Below are 23,731 nucleotides of genomic sequence, written 5' to 3'. Positions count from 1 at the left end.
AATGTCAACACGCTGCAAGGTCGGTTGACGACATGAGACGGCCGACAATCTATTAGGACCGGTCCAGGCGGCTCAGAAACACCGTCAGGGGTTTTAAAAACGCCCATTTACCTCAGTCGGTCGACACAGACACAGACACGGACACTGAATACAGTGTCGACGGTGAATAAACAAACGTATTTCTCATTAGGGCCACACGTTAAGGGCAATGAAGGAGGTGTTACGTGTTTCTGATACTACAAGTACCACAAGAAAGGGTATTATGTGGGAGTGGAAAAAACTACCTGTAGTTTTTCCTGAATCAGATAAAATAAAATGAAGTGTGTGATGATGCGTAGGGTTACCCCGATAGCAAATATTGGCGTTATACCCTTTCCCGCCAGAAATTAGGGTACGTTGGGAAACACCCCTTAGGGTGATAAGGCGCTCACACGCTTATCAAGTGGCGTTACCGTCTCCAGATACGGCCGCCCTCAAGGAGCCAGCTGATAGGAAGCTGGAAAAATATCCTAAAAAGTATATACACACATACGGTGGTTATACTGCGACCAGCGATCGCCATCAGCCTGGAGATGCAGTGCTGGGTTGGCTTGGTCGGATTCCCTGACTGAAAATATTTTATTCATGTAGAGCATTTAATAGGATGCATTCTATATATATGTATGTGAGATGCACAGAGGGATATTTGCTCTCTGGCATCAAGATAAGTGCGTTGTCCATATCTCCCAGAAGATGTCAGGGACACGACAGTGGTCAGGTGATACAGATCCCATACGGCAGATGGAAGTATTGCTGTATAAAGGGAAGGAGTTATTTGGGGGTCGGTCCATCGGACCTGGGGACCACAGCAACAGCTGGGAAATCCAACCTTTTTTACCCCAAGTTACATCTCAGCTAAAAAAGACACCGTCTTTTCAGCCTCAATCTTTCCTTTCCCATGAGGGCATGCAGGCAAAAGGCCAGTCATATCTGCCCAGACATAGAGGTAAGGGAAGTAGACTGCAGCAGGCAGCCCTTTCCCAGGAAAAGAAGCCCTCCACCGCGTCTGCCAAGTCCTCAGCATGACGCTGGGGCCGTGCAAGCGGACTCAAGGTGGGGGGGGTAGTCTCAAGAGTCTCAGGGCGCAGTGGGATCACTCGCAAGTTGACCCCTAGATCGTACGAGTATTATCCCAGGGGTAAAGATTGGAGAGTCGAGACATCTTCTCCTCGCAGGTTCCTGAAGTCTGCTTTACCAACGGCTCCCTCCGACAGGGAGGCAGCATTGGAAACAATTCACAAGCGGTATATCCAGCAGGTGATAATCAAAGTACCCCTCCTACGACAAGGAAAAGGGTATTATTTTTCCACACTATATTGTGGTACTGAAGCCAGACGGCTTGGTGACACATAGTCTAAATCTAAAATGTTTTGAACACTTACATAAAAGGTTCAAATCGAGATAAAGTCACTCAGAGCAGTGATAGCGAACCGGAAAAAAGGGGACTATATGGTGTCCCTGGACATCAAGGATTACCTCCATGTCCAAATTTTGTCCTTCTCATCAAGGGTACCTCTGGTTCGTGGTACAGAACTGTCAATATCAGTTTCAGACGATGCCGTTTGAATTATCCACGGCACCCCGGGCCTTTTTACCAAGGTAATGGCCGAAAAGATGTTTCTTCAAAGAAAAAAGGCATCTAAATTATCCCTTACTTGCACGACCTAAAAAGGGCAAGTTCCAGAGAACAGTTGGAGGTCGGAAGAGCACTATCTAAAGTAGTTCTTCGACGGCACGACTGGATTCTAAATATTCCAAGAATCGCAGCTGTTTTCCGACGATACGTCTGCTGTTCCTAGGGATGATTCTGGACACGGTTCAGAAAAAGGTTTTTCTTCCCGAGGAAAAAGCCAAGGAGTTATCCGACCTGTCAGGAACCTCCTAAAACCAGGAAAGGTGTCTGTACATCAATGCACAAGAGTCCTGGGAAAAATGGTGGCTTTTTACGAAGCAATTCCATTCGGCAGATTCCATGCAAGAATTTTCCAAAGGGATCTGTTGGACAAATGGTCAGGGTCGCATCCTCAGATGCACCTGCGAATAACCCTGTCGCCAAGGACAAGGGTATATCTTCTGTGGTGGTTGCAAAAGGCTCATCTATTGGAGGGCCGCAGATTCGGCATACAGGATTTGATCCTGGTGACCACGGACGCCAGCCTGAGAGGTTGGGGAGCAGTCACACAAGGAAGAAACTTCCAGGGGGTATGGACGAACCTGGAAAAGTCTCTTCACATAAACATTCTGGTACTAAGAGCAATCTAAAATGCTCTAAGCCAGGCGGAACCACTCCTGCAAGGAAAACCGGTGTTGATTCAGTCGGACAACATCACGGCGGTCGCCCATGTAAACAGACAGGGCGGCACAAGAAGCAGGAGTGCAATGGCAGAAGCTGCCAAGATTCTTCGCTGGGCGGAGAATCACGTAATAGCACTGTCAGCAGTGTTCTTCCCGGGCGTGGACAACTGGGAAGCAGACTTCCTCAGCAGACACGATATTCACCCGGGAGAGGGGGGTCTTCATCCAGAAGTCTTCCACATGCTAATAAACTGTTGGGAAAGACCAATGGTAGACATGATGGCGTCTCGCCTCAACAAGAAACTGGACAAGTATTGCGCCAGGTCAAGAGATCCACAGGCAATAGCTGTGGACGCACTGGTAACACCTTGGGTGTACAAATCAGTATATGTGTTTCCTCCTCTGCCTCTCATACCAAAGGTATTGAAGATTATACGGTGAGGAGGAGTAAGAACAATACTAGTGGCTCCGGATTGGCCAAGAAGGACTTGGTACCCGGAACTTCAAGAGTTGGTCACGGACGACCCGTGCCCTCTACTTCTGAGAAGGGACCTGCTACAACAGGGTCCCTGTCTCTTTCAAGACTTACCGTGGCTGCGTTTGACGGCATGGCGGTTGAACGCCAGATCCTAAAAGGGAAAGGCATTCCAGAAGAAGTCATTCCTACCTTGATTAAGGCAAGGAAGGAAGTCACCGCGAAACATTATCACCGCATTTGGCGAAAATATGTCGCGTGGTGCGAGGATCGGAGTGTTCCGACGGAGGAATTTCAACTGGGTCGTTTCCTACATTTCCTACAATCAGGATTGTCTATGGGTCTCAAATTGAGATCTATTAAGGTTCAAATTTCGGCCCTGTCAATATTCTTCCAAAAAGAATTGGCCTCAGTTCCTGAGGTACAGACTTTTGTTAAAGGAGTACTGCATATACAGCCTCCTGTGGTGCCTCCGGTGGCACCGTGGGATCTAAATGTAGTTTTAGATTTCCTCAAATCCCATTGGTTTGAACCATTGAAAAAGGTGGATTTTAAATATCTCACATGGAAAGTGACTATGTTACTGGCCCTGGCTTCCGCCAGGAGAGTATCTAAATTGGCGGCTTTATCTTATAAAAGCCCTTATCTAATCTTCCATTCGGATAGGGCAGAACTGAGGACTCGTCCGCATTTTCTCCCTAAGGTGGTATCAGCGTTTCACCTGAACCAACCTATTGTGGTGCCTGCGGCCACTGGCGACTTGGAGGACTCCAAGTTGTTGGACGTTGTCAGAGCCTTAAAAATATACATTTCAAGGACGGCTGAAGTCAGAAAATCTGACTCGCTGTTGATACTATATGCACCCAACAAGTTGGGTGCCCCTGCTTCTAAGCAGACGATTGCTCGTTGGATTTGTAACACAATTCAACTTGCTCATTCTGTGGCAGGCCTGCCACAGCCTAAATCTGTTAAGGCCCATTCCACAAGGAAGGTGGGCTCATCTTGGGCGGCTGCCCGAGGGGTCTCGGCATTACAATTCTGTCGAGCAGCTACGTGGTCGGGGGAAAACACGTTTGTAAAATTCTACAAATTTGATACCCTGGCAAAAGAGGACTTGGAATTCTCTCATTCGGTGCTGCAGAGTCATCCGCACTCTCCCGCCCGTTTGGGAGCTTTGGTATAATCCCCATGGTCCTTTCAGGAACCCCAGCATCCACTTAGGACGATAGAGAAAATAAGAATTTACTTACCGATAATTCTATTTCTCGGAGTCCGTAGTGGATGCTGGGCGCCCATCCCAAGTGCGGATTATCTGCAATACTGTACATAGTTATTGTTAACAAATTCGGGTTATATTGTTAAGGAGCCATCTTTAAGAGGCTCTTTTTGTTATCATACTGTTAACTGGGTTTAGATCACAAGTTGTACGGTGTGATTGGTGTGGCTGGTATGAGTCTTACCCGGGATTCAAATTGCCTCCCTTATTGTGTACGCTCGTCCGGGCACAGTACCTAACTGGAGTCTGGAGGAGGGTCATAGGGGGAGGAGCCAGTGCACACCACCTGATCTGGTAAAAGCTTTACTTTTTTGTGCCCTGTCTCCTGCGGAGCCGCTATTCCCCATGGTCCTTTCAGGAACCCCAGCATCCACTACGGACTCCGAGAAATAGAATTATCGGTAAGTAAATTCTTATTATTTTGCCTACAGCATTTCATTGAATCTCTAGGTGAAAAAGGTTGACACCGCTTCCGCAGTGTCCTAACTGAAACATGACCATTTCTGCACATCTTTATCAAGAATTACTGTTTGCTGATGAATTGAAGTGTATCTAATTCTTTAGCCTGTCAGTCAGAACTTGGCAATCACAGAAAGCACAGCTTTCAATCATTTCCTGTAGTCTAGCTTGAGGAATATTTTCCCACTCCTTGTAGAATCCTTTTTAGCTCGAAAATATTTGGAGTTCTATGCACTAAAGGGGGAATTTAATTAGTTGCAATAACCCGTTTTCATGCAAAAAATTAGCTGTTATTGCGACTGTTGAAAACGGACCTATCCAATTAATCACAAAAAAAATTCCTGCGTTAATTCTCCATAGGTTTAATGCAAATTTCTTTTCATCACCTCCTGTGTGGGATAAAGGTTGGTGAAAATTCCTATTTTAAGGTAAAAATGTGAGAACTTGGTTCAGAACCACTGGGACACCTCCCTTAATGACTAAATAGACACTTAGAAGTCAGTGATAGCACTGAGCCGAAAAAAAAGTGGGTCCCAGTGACCCCTCACTTTTAAGATTTGGGGTCCTACCTGTCCTTTTCTGGGTCCCATCGGCATGAATGTTCTTATGAATGATTCAAATATAAAAACACAGAGTTGATTTGGACACTACAAAAGTGTTGCAAGGGGGAAGAAAGGGGGGGGGGGGGGGGGGGGGGTGACAATGCTGCTGGACTGTGTAGCATAGAGGACACCCTGCACCAGAGCTGTAACTAGACATTTTGGTGCCCTTTGGCAGAAACTGAATTGGTGTTCCCCCTCCTAAATGCGAAACAATGGACAGTGCACGCCTTAGGGGCGTGGCTTTGCGGGGAAGTGGCGTGGCCACATAATAGTGCCAATTCACATTACACCACACAGTAGTGCCGCTTATACACACTGTACCAGATAGAACTTCCTATACACACTGCGCCAGGTAGAACCTCCTATACACAGTGCGCCAGGCAGAGCACATTATACACATTGCGTCAGGCAGAGCACATTATACACATTGCGTCAGGCATAGCACATTATACACATTGCGTCAGGCAGAGCACATTATACACATTGCGTCAGGCAGAGCACATTATAAACATTGCGTCAGGCAGAGCACATTATACACATTGCGTCAGGCAGAGCACATTATACACATTGCGTCAGGCAGAGCACATTATACACATTGCGTCAGGCAGAGCACATTATACACATTGCGTCAGGCAGAGCACATTATACACATTGCGTCAGGCAGAGCACATGAGCACATTATACACATTGCGTCAGGCAGAGCACATTATACACACTGCGTCAGGCAGAGCACATTATACACACTGCGTCAGGCAGAGCACATTATACACACTGCGCCAGGCAGAGCACATTATACACACTGCGTCAGGCAGGGCACATTATACACACTGCGCCAGGCAGGGCACATTATACACACTGCGCCAGACAAAACACATTATACACACTGCGCCAGGCAAAACACATTATACACACTGCGCCAGGCAGGGCACATTATACACACTGCGCCAGGCAGGGCACATTATACACACTGCGCCAGGCAGGGCACATTATACACACTGCGCCAGGCAAAACACATTATACACACTGCGCCAGGCAGAGCACATTATACACATTGCGTCAGGCAGAGCACATTATACACATTGCGTCAGGCAGAGCACAGGGGAAGGGGGGGAAGTTATTACACACACTGGGGAAGGTGTGTGGGGGTGGGGGGGGGCAGTTCTTGCATCCCTCCAGTACTACCCCGCTCCTGTGCCTTGTGGAGCTTCAACAGGGTATCGTGGAAGAGGGGAGCGGGTGACAGGGTGGAGGGTAAAAAGTGGATGAGTCTAGTCCTCGGAATGAGAGGAGCAGATCACAATACAGAGCGGCAGGTAAGATGGCATGAACGGGGTGGGTCTGGTCCTGCAGGAGCTTCCCCCTACTTCTCTCCAGCCCACATGACCCTCAAGCTGTAGCACCCGCAGCCGCCTCTTGTCCCGCCACTTACCGCTGGCACCTCCATGGTCTGGCTCCTGGGTCCTAGCTCACTGGAGGGGGACCCTGGATTTCCTCAGCCTGCCCGTGGAGGTCACAGCCCCAGCTACCGCACACACAGCAGGATGATTTCTGACGTGTGGTACGCGCGGAGCAGACTGTGAGGGGAGGCAGAGCGGGAGGGGAGGCGTTAGAACACACTCTGAATGGTCTCCTCCTCCAAGTTCCTCCCTCTGCTGCAGTGGAGACGGAAACTGACTGACCGTGCAGGACATTGCTGCTGGTCACGGCGCGTCCTGAGGGACCCTGTTTTTTTTTATTTTTGAGTCCCCACAATGAATTCTTGGGTAAAATACGCGCCATAGCGCGTATTTGCGATCACTGGAAGTGTTTCATTATTTTTATTTGGCCAATAATAACATGTTTCTTTTGTGGATGAAAAAATGCAAAACAATGGGGTGCAAGGTATATGGGACAGGTATATGCAGGTACTTTGAGTGGGACATGTGTTTTTAGGCTTGCAGGTGGAAGTTATTGAGACTTTTTTTTTAACTGGAAAATGACCCAAATATACTATTGCCCATTTTTATACACCCCTAACTTAAGTAAAGCATTTATTTTGCAGACATGCAGATGCTTTCTATCATTTTTTCACTGTTTTAGAATAATGCATATAACAGCCATTTGGCACATTTAAAGAACCCCATATACTATTATTATGGCCACTAATAGACTTCTATACTGTTCTCCTATATTAGTTTGTCTTTGTTTGGGGTACAGACCGATTCTATAGATTGTAAGCTTGCGAGCAGGGCCTTCCTACCTCTATGTCTGTCTGTTTTTACCCAGTTTTGTTCTATTACTGTTCTAATTGTAAAGCGCAATAGAATATGCTGCGCTATATAAGAAACTGTTAATAAATAAATTTCCCCAGTTTCACCTGTAACATAAGCAAGAATTATCGCGTGAATGCCTTTTTCGTGATTTTTTTTCATTTGATGGCGTAATAAACAGGGAGTGTACATACTACATACTGGCGATAAGCTACATTTTCATGCGACAGGTGTGAAAAGTTAACTCACGATAACATTTCGGGTTATTGTGGCTAATTGAATCCCCCCCCCCCCTAAATATGTGAGATCGCCGCACAGATTATCAGTAAGATTTAAGATCGGGAAAACAGGATTTTAATACCTACCGGTAAATCCTTGTCTCCTAGTCTGTAGAGGATGCTGGGGTCCACTTCAGTACCATGGGGTATAGACGGTTCCGCAGGAGCCATGGGCACTTTAAGACTTTTCTAGAGTGTGAACTGGCTCCTCCCTCTATGCCCCTCCTCCAGACCTCAGTATAGGAACTGTGCCCAGAGAGACAGACATTTCGAGGAAAGGATTTACTTTAAAGTTAACGGTGAGATTTACACCAGCTCACACTTCAACCATGCCGCACAACATGGTATTCAACAAAACACATGCCAACAGCATGCACATTACATCAAACATGCTGAAAACATTTTCAACAAAATAATAACTGCAGGTAAAGTACGCACTGGGTTTGGTGCCCAGCATCCTCTACGGACTAGGAGAAAAGGATTTACCGGTAGATATTAAAATCCTGTTTTCTCATACGTCTTAGAGGATGCTGGGGTCCACTTCAGTACCATGGGGTTATACCAAAGCTCCAGTACGGGCGGGAGAGTGCGGATGACCCTGCAGCACCGATTGACCAACCTGTAGGTCCTCATCGGCCAAGGTGTCAAACTTGTAAACTTAGCAAACGTGTTTGCACTTGACCAAGTAGCTGCTCTGCAAAGTTGTAATGCCGAGACCCCCCGGGCAGCCGCTCAGGACGAGCCCACCTTTCTAGTAGAATGGGCAGTCACCGAATTCGGTAACGTCAATCCTGCCATGGAATGAGCGTGCTGAATCGTACCTCAGATCCAGCGCGCAATAGTCTGCTTTAGAAGCAGGACACCCAATCTTGTTGGGAGCATACAGGACAAACAGAGCCTCTGTTTTCCTTATCCGAGCTGTTCTAGCTACATAGATTCTCAAAGCCCCAACCACAGCTAGGGACTTTGAAGCAGCGATGGTGTCAGTAGCCACTGGCACCACAGTAGGCTGGTTTATATGGAAAGAAAAAAAACACCTTTGGAAGAAATTGTTGACGAGTTCGTAACTCAGCTCGATCTTCATGGAGAACCAAGTAAGGCTCTTGTGAGACAAGGCCTCTAACTCGGACACCCTTCTTGCGGATGCCAAGGCCAACAGCATGACCACTTTCCAAGTGAGAAATTTCAACTCAATCTCCTGGAGAGGTTCAAACCAATCCGATTGAAGGAATCGCAACACCACGTTAAGATCCCATGGTGCCACAGGAGGCACAAATGGAGGTTGGATGTGTAGCACCCCCTTCACAAATGTCTGAACTTCTGGAAGGGAGGCCAATTGTTTCTGAAAGAAAACAGACAAGGCCGAAATCTGGACCTTGATTGAACCCAATCGTAGGTCCGCATCCACACTCGCCTGGAGAAAATGGAGAAAACATCCTAACTGAAACTGTTCCGTTGGAGTCTTCTTGGTTTCACACAAAGACACATATTTTCTCCAAATACGGTGTAATGTTTAGACGTTACTCCCTTCCTGGCCTGAATAAGAGTGGGAATTACTTCTTTTGAAATAACCTTTCGGGCTAGGATTCGGCTCTCAACAGCCATGCCGTCAAACGTAGCCACAGTAAGTCTTGATACACGCACGGCCCCTGCTGCAGCAGGTCCTCGTGGAGAGGAAAAGGCCGAGGATCTTCTATGAGCAACTCCTGAAGATCTGTATACCAAGCCCTCCTTGGCCAGTCTAGGACAATAAGGATCACTCAAACTCCTGTTCTTATGATTTTGCGAACTTTCGGAATGAGTGGAAGTGGAGGGAAGACATATACCGACCGAAACACCCACTGGGTCACTAGTGCATCCACTGCTATTGCTTGAGGGTCTCTTGACCTGGAACAATATGTCTGAAGCTTCTTGTTGCGACGAGACGCCATCATGTCTATTTGAGGAATTCCCCAAAGACCTGCCAACTCTGCGAAGACTTCTTGGTGGAGGCCCCACTCTCCTGGATGGAGATCGTGTCTGCTGAGGAAGTCTGCTTCCCAGTTGTCCACTCTCAGAATGAAAATTGCCGATAGAGCTTTTGCAGGTATTTCTGCCCAGAGGAGGGTCTTTGACACCTCTGCCATTGCTGCTCTGCTTTTCGTTCTGCCCTAACGGTGTATGTACCGTACGCGACTGCTGTCACATTGTCCGACTGGATCTGTACGGGTTGATCTTGAAGATGTACCGCTTGTAGAACGCCGTTGTAAATGGCTCTCAACTCCAGCACGTTTATGTGAAGACAAGCTTCTTGACTTGACCATCTTCCTTGGAAGCTCTCCCCCTGTGTGACTGCTCCCCAGCCTCTGAGACTTGCATCCGTGGTCACCAGGATCCAGTCTTGAATCCCGAACCTGCATTCCTCTAAGAGGTGAGAACTGTGTAGCCACCACAGGAGCGAAATTCTGGCTTTGGATGACAGGATTATCCTCTGAAGCATGTGTAGATGGGATCCGGACCACTTGTCAAATCGGTCCCACTGGAATACTCTGGCATGGGATCGGCCAAACTGTATGGCCTCGTAGGCCGCTACCATCTTCCCCAACAACCAAATGCATTGATGAATCGACACTCTTGTTGGTTTCAGAATTTGTTTGACCATTCTCTGGATTTCCAGAGCCTTTTCTACTGGAAGGAATACCCTCTGTACTTCTCTGTCCAGTATCATCCCCAGAAAGGACAATCCTGTCGTCTGTTCCAATTGTAACTTTGGAAAATTTATGTTCCAACCGTGATGTTGAAGTACTGTCAGGGAGAGTGCTATGTTCTGCACCAACTTTTCCCTGGATCTCCTTTTATCAGGAGATCTTCCAGGTCAGGAATTATATTAACTACTTGCTGTCGAAGGAGGACCATCTCCTGCCATCACCTTGGTGAAAACTTTTGGTGCCGTGGGGGGTCCGAAAGGCAACGCCTGAAATTGGTAATGACAATTCTGTATTGCGAATCTCAGATAAGCTTGATGTGGAGGGTAAATGGGAACGTGTAAGTAGGCATCTTTTATCTCTACTGACACCATGAAGTCCCCCTCCTCCAGACTGGAAACCACTGCCCTCAGAGATTCCATCTTGAACTAGAACCTTTGCAGGTAGAGATTGAGTATACAGGTTTAGAATCGGTATGACCGAGCCGTCCGGCTTCGGAACCACGAATAGGGTTGCAATAAAACCCTTCTCCTTGTTGTAACAAGGGAACCAGGACAAACTTGATCCTGACACAATTTTTGTATTGCTGCTGCCACCACTTCCCTGTCTGGGTTAGAAGCTGGTGAGGTCGATTTGAAAATACGGCCTGGGGAAATGTCTTGAAGCTCCAGTTTGTACCCGTGGGACTATATTTGTATGACCCACGGGTCTAGGCCAGATTGAACCCAGAACTGACTGAAGAGTTTCAGACGTGCCCCCACCTGAGCGGACTCCCGCAAGCGAGCCTCAGCGTCATTCTGAAGATTTGGCAGAAGCAGAGGTTGATTTCTGCTCCTGTGATCCTGGAGACACTGTGGACTTTATTTCCTTTTCCCCTTCCTTTTACCCACAAAGAAAGGGGAACCTTTACCTTTTTTGTAATTTTTGGGCCGAAATGACTGCATCTGAGAGTGATGTGACTTTTTCGCCGGCGCAGGAGCAATATGCAAGGATGTCGACTTACCTGCGGTAGCCGCAGAAACTAAAGCATCCAGCCCATCTCCAAATAAGGACTCACCTTAATACAGGAGAGCCTCCATATTCCTTTTGGAATCTGCGTCAGCATTCCATTGGCGAATCCACAACGCCCTCTGTGCTGAGATTGCCATGGTTGCGGCTCTTGATCCCAAGAGACCAAGATTTCTAGCATGTACGCAGCAGCGTCTTTGATATGACCTAACGTTAGGAGTATCTCGTCATTGTGTCAATGTCTGATGACAAGTTTTCTGACCACTTTTCAATAGCACCACTCACCCACGCACAGGCAATGGTAGGCCTGAGTAGTGTCCCATTGGCCACATCAATAGATTACAACGTAGTCTCCAACTTGCGGTCTGCCGGCTCCTTTAGTGAAGCCGTCCCAGGCACAGGGAGAATCACCTTTTCTCTAACGTCCTAGTGGATGCTGGGGACTCCGTAAGGACCATGGGGAATAGACGTGCTCCGCAGGAGACAGGGCACTCTAAGAAAGAATTAGGACTACTGGTGTGCACTGGCTCCTCCCTCTATGCCCCTCCTCCAGACCTCCGTTAGAATCTGTGCCCGGACGGAGCTGGGTGCATTTTAGTGAGCTCTCCTGAGCTTGCTAATAAAGTATTTTTGTTAGGTTTTTTTTATTTTCAGAGAGCTTCTACTGGCAACAGACCCTCTGCTACGTGGGACTGAGGGGAGAGAAGCAAACCTACTAACTGCGGATAGGTTGCGCTTCTTAGGCTACTGGACACCATTAGCTCCAGAGGGATCGAACACAGGAACTTAACCTTGGTCGTCCGTTTCCGGAGCCGCGCCGCCGTCCCCCTCGCAGAGCCAGAAGACAGAAGCCGGCGAGTGAAGCAAGAAGACGTCAAAATCGGCGGCAGAAGACTCCTGTCTTCATATGAGGTAGCGCACAGCACTGCAGCTGTGCGCCATTGCTCCCACATTACACCCACACACTCCGGTCACTGTAGGGTGCAGGACGCAGGGGGGGGGGGGGGGCGCCCTGGCTAGCAATTGAGTACCTCCTGGCAAAATAGGGCATAGATACAGCTGGGCACTGTATATATGCATGAGCCCCCGCCATTATTTTTACACAAAATCGCGGGACAGAAGCCCGCCGCTGAGGGGGCGGGGCTTCTTCCTCAGCACTCATCAGCGCCATTTTCTCTCCACAGCTCCGCTGAGAGGAAGCTCCCCAGGCTCTCCCCTGCAGACTCACGGTAGAAAGAGGGTAAAAAGAGAGGGGGGGCACATAAATTTAGCGCAATAATCACAAATACAGCAGCTACTGGGTAAACACTAAGTTACTGTGTAATTCCTGGGTTATATAGCGCTGGGGTGTGTGCTGGCATACTCTCTCTCTGTCTCTCCAAAAGGCCTTGCGGGGGTTCTGTCCTCAAATAGAGCATCCCCTGTGTGTGTGGTGTCGGTACGATTGTGTCGACATGTTTGACGAGGAAGGCTATGTGGAAGCAGAGCAGGTGCAGATGAATGTGGTGTCTCCGCCGACGGCGCCGACACCTGATTGGATGGATATGTGGAAGGTGTTAAAATAAGAATTTACTCACCGGTAATTCTATTTCTCGTAGTCTGTAGTGGATGCTGGGAACTCCGTAAGGACCATGGGGAATAGCGGGCTCCGAAGGAGGCTGGGCACTCTAGAAAGATTTATGACTACCTGGTGTGCACTGGCTCCTCCCACTATGACCCTCCTCCAAGCCTCAGTTAGGACACTGTGCCCGGACGAGCTGACATAATAAGGAAGGATTTAGAATCCCGGGTAAGACTCTTACCAGCCACACCAATCACACCGTACAACTCGTGATACTATATCCAGTTTGACAGTATGAAAACAACTGAGCCTCTCAACAGATGGCTCAACAATAACCCTTTAGTTAACAATAACTATTTACAAGTATTGCAGACAATCCGCACTTGGGATGGGCGCCCAGCATCCACTACGGACTACGAGAAATAGAATTACCGGTGAGTAAATTCTTATTTTCTCTGACGTCCTAGTGGATGCTGGGAACTCCGTAAGGACCATGGGGATTATACCAAAGCTCCCAAATGGGCGGGAGAGTGCGGATGACTCTGCAGCACCGAATGAGAGAACTCCAGGTCCTCCTCAGCCAGTGTATCAAATTTGTAGAATTTTGCAAACGTGTTTGCCTCTGACCAAGTAGCTGCTTGGCAAAGTTGTAAAGCCGAGACCCCTCGGGCAGCCGCCCAAGATGAGCCCACCTTCCTTGTGGAATGGGCATTCACAGATTTTGGCTGTGGCAGGCCTGCCACAGAATGTGCAAGCTGAATTGTACTATAAATCCAGCGAGCAATAGACTGCTTAGAAGCAGGAGCACCCAGCTTGTTGGGTGCATACAGGATAAACAGCGAGTCAGATTTTCTGACTCCAGCCGTCCTGGAAACATATATTTCTCTGACGTCCTAGTGGATGCTGGGAACTCCGTAAGGACCATGGGGAATAGCGGCTCCGCAGGAGACTGGGCACAAAAAGTAAAAGCTTTAGACTAGCTGGTGTGCACTGGCTCCTCCCCCTATGACCCTCCTCCAAGCCTCAGTTAGATTTTTGTGCCCGAACGAGAAGGGTGCAAGCTAGGTGGCTCTCCTGAGCTGCTTAGAAGTAAAAGTTTAAATAGGTTTTTTATTTTCAGTGAGTCCTGCTGGCATCAGGCTCACTGCATCGTGGGACTAAGGGGAGAAGAAGCGAACTCACCTGACTGCAGAGTGGATTGGGCTTCTTGGCTACTGGACATTAGCTCCAGAGGGACGATCACAGGTTCAGCCTGGATGGGTCCCGGAGCCGCGCCACCGGCCCCCTTACAGAGCCAGAAGAGCGAAGAGGTCCGGAGAAAGCGGCGGCAGAAGACGTTCCTGTCTTCAAATAAGGTAGCGCACAGCACTGCAGCTGTGCGCCATTGCTCTCAGCACACTTCACACTACGGTCACTGAGGGTGCAGGGCGCTGGGGGGGAGCGCCCTGAGACGCAATAAAAATGATATAAAAACCTTATATGGCTAAATAAAATGCATCACATATAGCTCCTGGGCTATATGGATGCATTTATCCCCTGCCAGTTTCCTGAAAAAAGCGGGAGAAAAGGCCGCCGTGAAGGGGGCGGAGCCTTTCTCCTCAGCACACAAGCGCCATTTTCTTTCACAGCTCCGCTGGAAGGACGGCTCCCTGACTCTCCCCTGCAGTCCTGCACTACAGAAACAGGGTAAAACAGAGAGGGGGGCACTATTGGCAGCTAATATATAAATACAGCAGCTATAACAGGGAGTAACACTTATATAAGGTTATCCCTGTATATATATATAGCGCTCTGGTGTGTGCTGGCAAACTCTCCCTCTGTCTCCCCAAAGGGCTAGTGGGGTCCTGTCCTCTATCAGAGCATTCCCTGTGTGTGTGCTGGGTGTCGGTACGATTGTGTCGACATGTATGAGGAGGAAAATGATGTGGAAGCAGAGCAATTGCCTGTGTTAGTGATGTCACCCCCTAGGGAGTCGACACCTGACTGGATGGTAGTAATTAAAGAATTACGTGACAATGTCAGCACTTTGCAAAAAACTGTTGACGACATGAGACAGCCGACAAATCAATTAGTGCCTGTTCAGGCGTCTCAGACACCGTCAGGGGCGCTAAAACGCCCGTTACCTCAGATGGTCGACACAGACCCTGACACGGATACTGAATCCAGTGTCGACGGTGACGAGACAAACGTAATGTCCAGTAGGGCCACACGTTACATGATCACGGCAATGAAGGAGGCATTGCACATTTCTGACACTACAAGTACCACAAAAAAGGGTATTATGTGGGGTGTGAAAAAACTACCAGTGGTTTTTCCTGAGTCAGATGAATTAAATGAGGTGTGTGATAAAGCGTGGGTTTCCCCCGATAAAAAACTGCTGATTTCTAATAAATTATTGGCACTATACCCTTTCCCGCCAGAGGTTAGGGCACGTTGGGAAACACCCCCGAGGGTAGATAAGGCGCTCACACGCTTATCAAAACAAGTGGCGTTACCGTCTCCTGACACGGCCGCTCTCAAGGAACCAGCTGATAGAAGGCTGGAAAATATCTTAAAAGGTATATACACACATACCGGTGTTATACTGCGACCAGCGATCGCCTCAGCCTGGATGTGCAGCGCTGGAGTGGCTTGGTCGGATTCCCTGACTGAAAATATTGATACCCTGGATAGGGACAGTATATTGTTAACTATAGAGCATTTAAAGGATGCATTACTATATATGCGAGATGCACAGAGGGATATTTGCACCCTGGCATCTAGAGTAAGTGCGATGTCCATTTCTGCCAGAAGAACGTTATGGACGCGACAGTGGTCAGGTGATGCAGATTCCAAACGACATATGGAAGTATTGCCGTATAAAGGGGAGGAGTTATTTGGGGTCGGTCTATCGGACCTGGTGGACACAGCAACGGCTGGAAAATCCACCTTTTTACCCCAGGTCACCTCTCAGCAGAAAAAGACACCGTCTTTTCAAACCCAGTCCTTTCGTCCCTATAAGGGCAAGAGGGAAAAAGGCCGCTCGTTCCTGCCCCGGGGCAGAGGAAGGGGAAAAAGACTGCACCATGCAGCCTCTTCCCAGGAGCAGAAGCCCTCCCCCGCTTCTGCCAAGTCCTCAGCATGACGCTGGGGCTCTGCAAGCAGACTCGGGCACGGTGGGGGGCCGTCTCAAGAATTTCAGCGCGCAGTGGGCTCACTCGCAAGTGGACCCCTGGATCCTGCAGGTAGTATCACAGGGGTACAAATTGGAATTCGAGACGTCTCCCCCTCGCCGGTTCCTGAAGTCTGCTCTACCAACGTCTCCCTCCGACAGGGAGGCAGTATTGGAAGCTATTCACAAGCTGTATTCCCAGCAGGTGATAATCAAGGTACCCCTCCTACAACAGGGAAAGGGGTATTATTCCACGCTGTTTGTGGTACCGAAGCCGGACGGCTCGGTGAGACCAATTTTAAATCTAAAATCTTTGAACACTTACATAAAAAGGTTCAAATTCAAGATGGAGTCACTCAGAGCAGTGATAGCGAACCTGGAAGAAGGGGACTATATGGTATCTCTAGACATCAAGGATGCTTATCTCCATGTCCCAATCTACCCTTCTCACCAAGGGTACCTCAGGTTTGTGATACAAAACTGTCATTATCAGTTTCAGACGCTGCCGTTTGGATTGTCCACGGCACCACGGGTCTTTACCAAGGTAATGGCCGAAATGATGATTCTTCTTCGAAGAAAAGGCGTATTAATTATCCCTTACTTGGACGATCTCCTGATAAGGGCAAGGTCCAGGGAACAGTTAGAGGTCGGAGTAGCACTATCTCAGGTAGTGCTACGTCAGCACGGGTGGATTCTAAATATCCCAAAATCACAGCTGATTCCAACAACACGTCTACTGTTCCTAGGGATGATTCTGGACACAGTCCAGAAAAAGGTGTTTCTCCCGGAGGAGAAGGCCAGGGAGTTATCCGAGCTAGTCAGGAACCTCCTAAAACCAGGACAAGTGTCAGTGCATCAGTGCACGAGAGTCCTGGGAAAAATGGTGGCTTCTTACGAAGCGATTCCATTCGGAAGATTCCATGCAAGAACTTTTCAGTGGGATCTGCTGGACAAATGGTCCGGATCGCATCTTCAGATGCATCAGCGGATAACCCTATCTCCAAGGACAAGGGTATCTCTCCTGTGGTGGTTACAGAAGGCTCATCTTCTAGAGGGCCGCAGATTCGGCATTCAGGATTGGATGCTGGTAACCACGGATGCCAGCCTGAGAGGCTGGGGAGCAGTCACACAGGGAAGAAATTTCCAGGGCTTGTGGTCAAGCATGGAAACGTCTCTTCACATAAATATCCTAGAGCTAAGGGCCATTTACAATGCCCTAAGTCAAGCAAGGCCTCTGCTTCAGGGTCAACCGGTATTGATCCAGTCGGACAACATCACGGCTGTCGCCCACGTAAACAGACAGGGCGGCACAAGAAGCAGGAGGGCAATGGCAGAAGCTGCAAGGATTCTCCGCTGGGCGGAAAATCATGTGATAGCACTGTCAGCAGTGTTCATTCCGGGAGTGGACAACTGGGAAGCAGACTTCCTCAGCAGACACGACCTCCACCCGGGGGAGTGGGGACTTCATCCAGAAGTCTTCCAAGTGATTGTAAACCGTTGGGAAAAACCAAAGGTGGACATGATGGCGTCCCGTCTCAACAAGAAACTGGACAGATATTGCGCCAGGTCAAGGGACCCTCAGGCAATAGCGGTGGACGCTCTGGTAACTCCGTGGGTGTTCCAGTCGGTATATGTGTTCCCTCCTCTTCCTCTCATACCAAAAGTACTGAGAATCATAAGAAGGAGAGGAGTAAGAACGATACTCGTGGCTCCGGATTGGCCAAGAAGAACTTGGTACCCGGAGCTGCAAGAGATGCTCACGGAGGACCCGTGGCCTCTACCTCTAAGGAAGGACCTGCTCCAGCAGGGACCTTGTCTGTTCCAAGACTTACCGCGGCTGCGTTTGACGGCATGGCGGTTGAACGCCGGATCCTGAAGGAAAAAGGCATTCCAGATGAAGTCATCCCTACCCTGATCAAGGCCAGGAAGGATGTAACTGCAAAACATTATCATCGCATTTGGCGAAAATATGTTGCGTGGTGTGAGGCCAAGAAGGCCCCTACGGAGGAATTTCAACTGGGTCGTTTCCTGCAAGCAGGATTGTCTATGGGCCTAAAATTAGGATCCATTAAGGTTCAAATTTCGGCCCTGTCGATCTTCTTCCAGAAAGAACTGGCTTCAGTGCCTGAAGTTCAGACGTTTGTCAAAGGGGTACTGCATATACAGCCTCCTTTTGTGCCTCCAGTGGCACCTTGGGATCTCAATGTAGTTTTGGGGTTCCTAAAATCACATTGGTTTGAACCACTTGCCACAGTGGATTTGAAATATCTCACATGGAAAGTGGTAATGCTGTTGGCCCTGGCTTCAGCCAGGCGCGTATCAGAATTGGCGGCTTTATCTTATAAAAGCCCTTACCTGATATTTCATTCGGATAGGGCGGAATTGAGGACTCGTCCTCAATTTCTCCCTAAGGTGGTTTCAGCGTTTCACATGAATCAACCTATTGTGGTACCTGTGGCTACTAGGGACTTGGAGGACTCCAAGTTGCTGGACGTAGTCAGGGCCCTGAAAATATATGTTTCCAGGACGGCTGGAGTCAGAAAATCTGACTCGCTGTTTATACTGTATGCACCCAACAAGCTGGGTGCTCCTGCTTCTAAGCAGACTATTGCTCGTTGGATTTGTAGTACAATTCAACTTGCACATTCTGTGGCAGGCCTGCCACAGCCAAAATCTGTAAAAGCCCATTCCACACGGAAGGTGGGCTCATCTTGGGCGGCTGCCCGAGGGGTCTCGGCTTTACAACTTTGCCGAGCAGCTACTTGGTCAGGGACAAACACGTTTGCTAAATTCTACAAATTTGATACCCTGGCTGAGGAGGACCTGGAGTTCTCTCATTCGGTGCTGCAGAGTCATCCGCACTCTCCCGCCCGTTTGGGAGCTTTGGTATAATCCCCATGGTCCTTACGGAGTTCCCAGCATCCACTAGGACGTCAGAGAAAATAAGAATTTACTTACCGATAATTCTATTTCTCATAGTCCGTAGTGGATGCTGGGCGCCCATCCCAAGTGCGGATTGTCTGCAATACTTGTATATAGTTATTGTTACAAACAAATCGGGTTGTTTATTGTTGGAAGCCATCTTTTCAGAGGCTCCTACGGTTATCATACTGTTAACTGGGTTCAGATCACAAGTTGTACGGTGTGATTGGTGTGGCTGGTATGAGTCTTACCCGGGATTCAAGATCCTTCCTTATTATGTACGCTCGTCCGGGCACAGTATCTTAACTGAGGCTTGGAGGAGGGTCATAGGGGGAGGAGCCAGTGCACACCAGCTAGTCTAAAGCTTTTACTTTTTGTGCCCAGTCTCCCGCGGAGCCGCTATTCCCCATGGTCCTTACGGAGTTCCCAGCATCCACTACGGACTATGAGAAATAGAATTATCGGTAAGTAAGTTCTTATTTTTCAGGGCCCTGACAACGTCTAGCAACTTGGAGTCCTCCAAATCCTTAGTAGCCGCAGGCACCACAATAGGCTGGTTCAGGTGAAACGCTGACACCACCTTAGGGAGAAATTGGGGACGAGTCCTCAATTCTGCCCTATCCATATGGAAAATCAGATAAGGGCTTTTACATGATAAAGCTGCCAATTCTGACACTCGCCTGGCTGAAGCCAAGGCCAATAACATGACCACTTTCCACGTGAGATATTTTAGATCCACGGTTTTTAGTGGCTCAAACCAATGTGATTTTAAGAAACTCAACATCACGTTGAGATCCCAAGGTGCCACAGGAGGCACAAATGGGGGCTGAATATGCAGCACTCCTTTCACAAATGTCTGAACTTCAGGTACTGAAGCTAGTTCTTTTTGAAAGAAAATCGACAGAGCCGAGATCTGTACTTTAATGGAGCCTAGTTTTAGGCCCATATTCACTCCTGCTTGCAGGAAATGCAGAAATCGACCTAGTTGAAATTCCTCTGTTGGGGCCTTTTTGGCCTCGCACCATGCAACATATTTCCGCCATATGCGGTGATAATGCTTTGCCGTAACATCTTTCCTGGCCTTAATAAGCGTAGGAATGACTTCTTCCGGAATACCCTTTTCCTTTAGGATCCGGTGTTCAACCGCCATGCCGTCAAACGCAGCCGCGGTAAGTCTTGGAACAGACAGGGCCCCTGCTGTAGCAGGTCCTGTCTGAGCGGTAGAGGCCACGGGTCCTCTGAGAGCATCTCTTGAAGTTCCGGGTACCACGCTCGTCTTGGCCAATCCGGAACCACGAGAATGGTGTTTACTCCTCGCTTTCTTATTATTCTCAATACCTTTGGTATGAGAGGCAGAGGAGGGAACACATAAACCGACTGGTACACCCACGGTGTCACTAGAGCGTCCACAGCTACCGCCTGAGGGTCCCTTGACCTGGCGCAATATCTTTTTAACTTTTTGTTGAGGCGGGACGCCATCATGTCCACCTGTGGTTTTTCCCAACGGTTTACCAGCATCTGGAAGACTTCTGGATGAAGTCCCCACTCTCCCGGGTGGAGGTCGTGTCTGCTGAGGAAGTCTGCTTCCCAGTTGTCCACTCCCGGAATGAACACTGCTGACAGTGCTAGTACATGATTCTCCGCCCATCAGAGAATTCTTGTGGCTTCTGCCATCGCCATCCTGCTTCTTGTGCCACCCTGTCGATTTACATGGGCGACTGCCGTGATGTTGTCTGACTGGATCAGCACCGGCTGGTGTAGGAGCAGGGATTTTGCTTGACTTAGGGCATTGTAGATGGCCCTTAGTTCCAGAATATTTATGTGAAGGGAAGTCTCCTGACTCGACCATAGTCCTTGAAAGTTTCTTCCCTGTGTGACTGCCCCCCAGCCTCGAAGGCTGGCATCCGTGGTCACCAGGACCCAGTCCTGTATGCCGAACCTGCGGCCCTCTAGAAGATGGGCACTCTGCAGCCACCACAGTAGAGACACCCTGGTTCTTGGAGACAGGGTTATCAAGCGATGCATCTGAAGATGCGATCCGGACCACTGGTCCAACAGGTCCCACTGAAAGATTCTGGCATGGAACCTGCCGAAGGGAATTGCTTCGTAAGAAGCCACCATCTTTCCCAGGACCCGCGTGCAGCGATGCACTGATACCTGTTTTGGTTTTCAGGAGGTCTCTGACTAGAGATGACAACTCCCTGGCTTTCTCCTCCGGGAGAAACACTTTTTTCTGGACTGTATCCAGAATCATACCCAGGAACAGTAGCCGTGTCGTCGGAACCAGCTGTGACTTCGGGATATTCAGAATCCAGCCGTGCTGGTGCAGCACCTCCTGAGATAGTGCTACTCCCACCAACAACTGTTCCTTGGAACTCGCTTTTATTAGGAGATCGTCCATGTACGGGATAATTAAAACTCCCTTTTTTCGAAGGAGTATCATCATTTCCGCCATCACCTTGGTAAATACCCTCGGTGCCGTGGACAGTCCAAACGGCAGCGTCTGGAATTGGTAATGGCAATCCTGTACCACAAATCTGAGGTACTCCTGGTGAGGATGGTAAATGGGGACATGCAAGTAAGCATCCTTGATGTCCAGGGATACCATGTAATCCCCCTCTTCCAGGCTCGCAATAACCGCCCTGAGCGATTCCATCTTGAACTTGAATTTTTTTATGTATGTGTTCAAGGATTTCAAATTTAAAATGGGTCTCACCGAACCGTCCGGTTTCGGTACCACAAATAGTGTGGAATAGTAACCCCGGCCTTGTTGAAGTAGGGGTACCTTGATTATCACCTGCTGGGAATACAGCTTGTGAATTGCCGCTAGCACCGCCTCCCTGTCTGAGGGAGCAATCGGCAAGGCAGATTTTAGGAACCGGTGGGGTGGAGACGCCTCAAATTCCAGTTTGTACCCCTGAGATACTATTTGAAGGATCCAGGGATCCACCTGTGAGCGAGCCCACTGATCGCTGAAATTCTTGAGGCGGCCCCCCACCGTACCAGGCTCCGCCTGTGGAGCCCCACCGTCATGCGGCGGACTTGGCAGAAGAAGCGGGGGAGGACTTTTGCTCCTGGAAACCTGCTGTTTGTTGCAGCCTTTTTCCCCTACCTCTGCCTCTGGATAGAAAAGACCCGCCTTTTCCACGCCTGTTTTTCTGGGTCCGAAAGGACTGAACCTGATAAAACGGCGCCTTCTTAGGCTGTGAGGGGACATGGGGTAAAAATGCTGACTTCCCAGACGTTGCTGTGGAAACTAGGTCCGAGAGACCATCCCCAAATAATTCCTCACCTTTATATGGCAACACTTCCATGTGCCTTTTAGAATCTGCATCTCCTGTCCACTGGCGAGTCCATAAGCCTCTCCTAGCAGAAATGGACAATGCACTAACTTTAGATGCCAGTCGGCAGATTTCCCTCTGTGCATCGCTCATATATAAGACTGAGTCTTTTATATGGTCTATGGTTAACAGGATCGTGTCTCTGTCTAATGTGTCAATATTTTCGGACAGTTTATCTGACCACGCAGCGGCAGCACTGCACATCCAAGCTGACGCAATAGCTGGCCTAAGTATAATGCCTGAGTGTGTATATACAGACTTCAGGATCGCCTCCTGCTTTCTATCAGCAGGTTCCTTGAGGGCGGCCGTATCCGGAGACGGTAGTGCCACCTTTTTAGACAAACGTGTGAGCGCTTTATCCACCCTAGGGGGTGTCTCCCAACGTGACCTATCCTCTGGCGGGAAAGGGAACGCCATTAGTACCTTCTTAGGAATTACCAATTTTTTATCAGGGAAAACCCACGCTTCTTCACACACTTCATTTAATTCATCTGATGGGGGAAAAACTACGGGTAGTTTTTTCTCCCCAAACATAATACCCTTTTTAGTGGTACCTGTATTTATATCAGAAATGTGTAACACCTCTTTCATTGCCTCAATCATGCAGTGAATGGCCTTAGTGGGCATCAGATTAGACTCATCGTCGTCGACACTGGTGTCAGTATCAGTGTCGACATCTGGGTCTGCGGTCTGAGGTAGCGGGCGTTTTAGAGCCCCTGATGACCTGTGCGACGCCTGGACAGGCACGAGCTGAGAAGTCGGCTGTCCCACATTTGGCATGTCGTCAAATTTCTTATGTAAGGAGTCTATACGTGCACTCATTTCTTTCCATAAGCTCAACAATTCAGGTGTCTGCCCCGCAGGGGGTGACATCCCTTCTAAAGGCATCTGCTCCGTCTCCACATCATTATCCTCATCAAACATGTCGACACAGCCGTACCGACACACCGCACACACACAAGGAATGCTCCAACAGAGGACAGGACCCACAAAAGCCCTTTGGGGGGACAGAGTGAGAGTATGCCAGCACACACCAGAGCGCTATATAATGCAGGGACTAACTGAGTTATGTCCCCTATAGCTGCTTTTTCTATATAATTTATACAGCGCCTAAATTTAGTGCCCCCCCCTCTCTTTTTTTTTACCCTTTTCTGTAGTGTAGACTGCAGGGGAGAGCCAGGGAGCTTCCTTCCAGTGGATCTGTGAAGGAGAAATGGCGCCAGTGTGCTGCAGGAGATAGCTCCGCCCCTTTTCCGCGGCCTATTCTCCCGCTTTTTTCTGGATTCTGGCAGGGGTATTTTCCACATATATAGCCTCTAGGGCTATATATTGTGGTATTTTTGCCAGCCAAGGTGTTATAATTGCTTCTCAGGGCGCCCCCCCCCCCAGCG

The 23,731-nt window shown here is 48.8% G+C and overlaps 1 protein-coding gene across 1 annotated transcript in view; it reads left to right on the top strand.

The window, feature by feature from the left end:
* Positions 1-23,731, top strand: part of CMTM6 (CKLF like MARVEL transmembrane domain containing 6) — a 135,614-nt gene that overhangs the window by 88,633 nt on the left and 23,250 nt on the right. The gene's annotated exons all lie outside the window — the stretch shown is intronic.

Source organism: Pseudophryne corroboree, chromosome 5 (genome assembly GCF_028390025.1).
Source record: "Pseudophryne corroboree isolate aPseCor3 chromosome 5, aPseCor3.hap2, whole genome shotgun sequence".
NCBI lineage: Eukaryota > Metazoa > Chordata > Amphibia > Anura > Myobatrachidae > Pseudophryne > Pseudophryne corroboree.
The sequence above is the reverse complement of the archived record's forward strand: the minus strand, read 5'-3'. Positions and strand labels throughout refer to the sequence as shown.